Below are 5236 nucleotides of genomic sequence, written 5' to 3'. Positions count from 1 at the left end.
CTTAGTGTCTCTCTCTCTCTCTTCTCTCTCTCCTCTCTCTCTCTCTCTCTCTCTGTCTCTGCAGTAAGCAAACATGTCCTAAGGCAAAAACCTCTAAAAAAATTGTTAAAAAAATCTTATTTAAGCAATACTTACTAAATGCTATGTACATGTCAGGAACTGGGCAAATGAATTTACATAACCTCATTTCATTTTTTCACTACCCTGTGAGAGGCTTGAAGAGGTTTAATAATGTGCCCAAGGTCACAATGGATTGTAAGTGATGAAGCTGGGATTTGAAATTACATCAAATGATTCCAATCTTGGGTTCCTAAAGGAAAAATAATATGTTTGCTACACTTCAATATTCCTACGCTTCAATTTATGCATATGCTTGCATGTTCACGGTAAAACTTGAATGAGCAGTTCCCTCTCTCTTTGACCAAAGCACATATGACAATGGGAAATGTTACTTGTTCATAAACATCAGGGTTTTTCTCCCAAAGGGAACTGGAGCCTCCAGTCCTTAGCTCCTGAAAGTGTAATCTTCACACGCGAAACACTGGCATCTTTTTGAGGATTGTTAGACATGAGAATATCAGACTCCACCCGAGACCTCCAGGAACTGAATATTCAATTTAAGAAGACCCCCAGGAGAGATGTGTGCCCTTTAAAGTTGGGAAGCCCTGCTCTAGCTTAAAGGAAGCTAAAGTCCTGACTTGGATAGTAGTGTTACCAAATTTCTCTTTATTGTGATAAAATTTCCAAAGAACTGGGACCAGCAGTTGGCGTAATGGCTATGTCGCTGGACTCCCATGTAGTTGACTGTGGTTTGAGTCCCGCTGGTGGCTTAAACTCAGGCTGGGCGCACGTGCGTGTGTGCGTGCCCAAGATCCCGAGAGGAGAATGGAGGAGAAGGGATTGTGGCATGGCCACCCCCGCCTGGGGGAGTGATTTCTCGCTGTCTCTCTGTCTCTCTCTGTCTTTCTGGTGAGCGCATGCGCCCTATAGCAAAAACCTCTCAAAAACATTTCCAAAGAACTATGTCCAAACCACCCTCTCAAGAAACGGCACAAGAATTTTTCAAAAATAAATAAAATTAATACTAGACAGTCTATGCTGCTAAAAGTGAAATCAATGGAAAAGCCTTGTTTTTTTGTAATTGCCAGAAAGTGTGCCCTCGCCTGAGGCAGAGAGAGCACCCCGGTTAGATGTGTCCGTGCCAGAGAGTATCCCCCTGCTCCTGTCGGGATTTCGGCATCCACACACGTGCATCCAGCATGTTTTTAAAGCCAGCAGGACCCGGATTCACACTGCAATTGGCCATGCGGGATCTGGGTCCCTTCACTGCAATGCTACACAGCTGGCTCTTTAAAAAAGCCTTTAAAAATGAACATAATATTAGACAGAGAAGCTTCTTTCACACTCCAAACCACTGAGTCAAATAATTATTGGGGAACATGAAAATATAAGGGGAAAATATTTATTGAGTAGCTATACCAAGCATTTGACATAGTGTAATTTCTGAGCACATTAGTTCTTCCTCATATATATAAGAAACACAGATATTAGGAAAGCTGTCCAAGGCCATGAAGACTTGGATCTAAATCCAGGTTTGCCTAACTCTAAAGCTCCACATACTACTCCCTGTCTGGGACCCACATGCACTGTGCCAGGTGCTGTAGGAATCAGAGAAATACCCATTTCACTCAACTCTGATAAACATTTTTTTAAAAAAATCCTGAGCTAACATGTCTGACATTGAGGTGTTTCTCTTTTTTTTTTTCTCTTTCTCTCTCTCTCTCTCTCTTTTTTATTTTTTATTTTTTATTCCAGAGTTTGGCTTTATTTTGCAGTACAGAAATCATTTGGAGCCATTCTGAGACAGACATCATTGAGAGGCTCTGTCAAATCAATACTGCATTGCAGCTTGGTCCATTGAAGAAACCATGCCTGAGATACAAAAGATGCTTCTACAGTTTACCTGCTTTCTGAAATTGGTCCCTTTCCCCTGTGTCTCATCAGTTTTATTAATTTAAAACACTACTGACTCCTCCAAATGAATTCCTAAGTCTGGAATTGGTTAGAATTTTATGCCCATATAACCCAAATTTGTGGTTATGTTATGGGCCCTGTGAACTACTTGACATAACCAGTAATATGGAGTTACAGGGGACATTTAGGGGCGCTGTCCCAGATTATACTCAGTCTAGTATTTCACTATCCAAATGGTACACATTTCCTAGGGACCCAGCTCTTGAGCAGCAGAAGCAAATAATTGCAAAAGCTCCACTGATTAAAAGATGCAAATGCCGTATCATTTTCTCTGTATCAGTATCACAACGTTCTGTTTAAAACTGACCATTCACTAGGAAAAAGTCAGCTGGGTTCAACTGAACAGAATGTGGTCACATGCCAATTCTGAGTAGCCACTCCATGAAAAGTTAATACATAATATTAGAAAGACGAAGGTGAGGAATATTTACTGGTAAAGCGCTCTCCGCTCTCCATTTTGACTACATAAAAGTAGGCCATACAATGTTGATTTCATACAGTATGCATTATTTGCCAATTAAAAATTTGTCCTAGTTACATAATAACAACTGCTGTTAGTCTTCCCCATACATGTCATTTTTCTTGTGCTTCATTTCCTCAAACTCTGATCCTGTCATCCTCTTACAGATGTCTTTAATGTCATCACAGGTTGTCTCAAAATAAAGATCTGACTTTCTGTCCCCAAATCTTTGGGTACAAGAAGGTCCCTGATGCTAACAAATTTCTGTTCAGTTGGTTCCAAGAGCTCCAAAGCTGGTCTAATTTCCTTCTCAGGTTCCTTGGTTTCCACGGTTATACCGACTATGGCAATGTTCTTCCCTTGTGCTGCCACGTTGCGTGCAAAGGAGATCATGCAAACGTAGACCTCCGACTTTCGACTGACTTGGTTCTGTGGAATGATAATCTGGAAGGAGTTGGCATCATTGGTATTCTTGATGGGATGGTTGAGGATGCAGATGACACGGATTACCTGGCCCACTTTTTCTACCCAATCTTTGACAGAGCTGGGGTCACAAATGAGCTGCTTATAGCGAGCAATCTCTCCTTCAAGTTTTACACCAATAACTTTTCCACTCTGCACAATGATTTCTTCAATTGGTTTATTGAGCATGTAGGTACCTCCATAAATAGCACACAGCCTTGCAAATCCTTGTGGCAGTTCTTCAAGGCCATAAAGTGGATAAAGGTATTGGCTTTTGCCATATCTTGCCCTGACTCATTGTAAAGTATAATCCTAGTAATGGTTTCACAACATGGTTGATCTAAGTAGTCATCAGTTCGGTAAAGTACAAGAGCATGGCCAGTAAAATCTATCACATCTTGGCCCAAATCAAATTTCTTTTACACATCTCACATTGAAGTCTTCTTAGGATTGATGCCCTCAAAAGTTCTAGAATCTTTTTCATCAAAGTTGGCAACATACCCTAGGGATTTCCTGAAGTGACGTTTTTCAAATAGTCCCATTAAGCTAGATGCTAGGGCTTCAGCTTTGGTGGAAGGAACCTTATAGATTTTTCCTCCCTCACAGACAAAGCTGCCTTCGGTCACTTTGAAATCCAGGTAACGAGCAACCTTTGTATAAAGTAGCATCTTAACCAGCTGACCATTAGCCATAAGGAACTTGGGAATTAAGTCAGCATTTCAGTCTCTTCCTCTCCCCATTGATGCTGGTGGTGCTCCTGGTATTTTAAATCTTTCGTATACGTCTTCCAGTGGTGTTATAGACACACTTTCTCCTCCGTAATATGGGTTTTGATCCATGTGAAGAACTTGCTCCCTATTCACTGACGTTATGCCTGACAGGATACATTCCGTCAGGCCGGCGCCCAACACAATCCCGTCGTACTCCTCATTCATGGCGGGGCAGAGCGTGGAGGGAGGACCTGAGAAAGAAGAAGGCACAGGGGCTCTGCAGCCACGTTCAGAAGGCGGAGAGGCGTTTAGGCCGTGCTTGGCCTGAAGGAAGAGGAAACACAGAAAGAGGTAAAATGGAGCTGACGAGGAGGTGAAGCAGGCCACTACCTCAGACCGGAAGAGAAGAGCTCTGAAATTGAGGTGTTTCTTAAAACCACTGCCAAGAAATATGCCATGATGCCAAGCAAATTTACTGTAGTAGAACAGAGAATCTTTACAATAAAACTTCAACAGAAAAAGCTGAACCTTGACCCATACCTCATACACAAAACATAATTTGAGCTGTATTATAGACTTAAATGTAAAAGCCAAACTATAAACATGGAAGAACATATTTGCAACCTTGGCATGGGTAAATATTTCTTTAAAAAGACATTAAGAGCACTACGTGAACTTAGAGCCACTCTCTCTGTTCACTCAGGCCCGTTCCTACCCCTCAGGAGCGTATTTTGCTTTTACTTAATAAACTACCTTTTCCTTTTGCTGTAGGTGTATTTCATGCAATTCCTTGTCTGAAACACCAAGAAGCTGGATATTGCCACAGAAGCCACCCCACAACAGTGACACCATGCTCTGCTTGCTGAAGCCACCTAGGAAGGGCCTAAGTTCACATCCTGAGGTCAGTCTCTTTGTACACTCCACATGCACACATCTGTGATTCTGGCTGGCTGAGGCTGGGTGTTGTGAATCAGGGCATAACAATTCTGTTGGAGATGCTTTTTTTCTGTTTCTTAAAAAATAAATTGGGCCGGGCTGGCAGGTGGTGCAGTGGTTAAAGGCGCTGGATTCACAAGTGGCTGACAACGGTTTGAATCCCAGACCTGGCAGCTTGCTTTCTCACTTTCTCTCTCTCTCTCTCTGTCTCTGGTCAAATTAAACAATAATAATAACAAATGGAATTAAATAAATAAATAATTATTTAAAAAAAGAAAGAAATTGGGCCTGCTCTAGTGGTTAAGAGAGAGGTTGATCCTACATGGTAGACCTTCTGGTTCAAGACCCAGACACAGCAGCTTGGAAAAAACACTGGTTAGAGGCCAGCATAAAGTTCTGGACTACCACAGGGCCAACTGCAGTTTAAGTCTTGGACCTGGTGGCTTGCTTTCTTGCTTTCCCCTCTCTCAATTTCTCTCTATTGAGTGTGTATGCCCTGTTGTAAATTTAAAAATAATAATAATAATGATAAATAAAATTAAATAAATACTTCTTTTTATTTATTTTATTTTTTTTTTTGAGAGGTTTTCGCTATAGGGCGCGTGCGCTCGCCAGCCAGAGAGAGACATGGAGA

The 5236-nt window shown here is 41.7% G+C and overlaps 1 protein-coding gene and 1 pseudogene across 2 annotated transcripts in view; both read right to left on the bottom strand.

Annotated features, from left to right (window-relative positions):
• PTH (parathyroid hormone) overlaps positions 1-5236 on the bottom strand; it is a 99871-nt gene that overhangs the window by 31786 nt on the left and 62849 nt on the right. The gene's annotated exons all lie outside the window — the stretch shown is intronic.
• Positions 2589-3975, bottom strand: LOC102477803 (rab GDP dissociation inhibitor beta pseudogene; annotated as a pseudogene).

The sequence above is a fragment of the Tupaia chinensis genome, unplaced genomic scaffold, assembly GCF_000334495.1.
Source record: "Tupaia chinensis unplaced genomic scaffold, TupChi_1.0 Scaffold000077_1, whole genome shotgun sequence".
NCBI classification, from domain to species: domain Eukaryota; kingdom Metazoa; phylum Chordata; class Mammalia; order Scandentia; family Tupaiidae; genus Tupaia; species Tupaia belangeri.
The sequence above is the reverse complement of the archived record's forward strand: the minus strand, read 5'-3'. Positions and strand labels throughout refer to the sequence as shown.